The sequence below is a fragment of the Propithecus coquereli genome, unplaced genomic scaffold (assembly GCF_000956105.1).
Source record: "Propithecus coquereli isolate 6110/MARCELLA unplaced genomic scaffold, Pcoq_1.0 Scaffold186, whole genome shotgun sequence".
In the NCBI taxonomy this organism is placed as follows: Eukaryota; Metazoa; Chordata; class Mammalia; order Primates; family Indriidae; genus Propithecus; species Propithecus coquereli.
This window is the reverse complement of record NW_012143412.1, coordinates 3,964,484-3,965,244: the sequence shown is the minus strand read 5'-3', so window position 1 is coordinate 3,965,244 and position 761 is coordinate 3,964,484.

Below are 761 nucleotides of genomic sequence, written 5' to 3'. Positions count from 1 at the left end.
CATGAGCCACCATGCCTGGCCAAAAGCCTAGATTTTTTTTTTAAAAAAGCAGAGAAGGTTGCTATTTAAATATTACTAAGTCTTATTAAAACCACTACAGCTTGTCCGAAAAACAAAAAAATGCTACTAAAGAGTGAATGTTTATACCATTATATTTACATGGTATCTAGCAAAATCTAAAATTTAAGAAACAATAAAATCAGATTAAATCCATATTAGTCTTGCAAAAAAAAATTCCATAGAGATTCTGTTAGGAACAGAATCAATACTATGCTAAATTTTCTAAAATTTTTGAATCATCACTTTGATAAGTTAAAACTTTATAGGTAAAAATAATGACAGAAAATGACTTTAGAAAGCCATGCTTATAATTCTTGATACAGAACATTTGATTATTTAGTTTTTGTTCAATGACTGGAAATCCTAATTTCTTCAGAAAATATCAAATACCTGTTGAAACATACCACCTGTCTATTGATTTATTAAATAACCACTCAAGATGTATTAGGTAAGTGCTCAAATTACTTTTATGTAATAAAAGTAAATAGGAATTTTGCACATTGTCTGTGTTTCATTTTATACATTTTTTTTTAGGCCTTCATTTATAGGGTATGAAACTGAGAAAGAAAAACATTCTCACCTAATATTCTCATTAGATTTAAATTATTCAAACTACAAACAATACTAAGATAAGTATTGTCATTCCTTTTAAAATCTTAGGTTCCAAAACTTTTATTTTTAAATCAATACAAAAATGATCT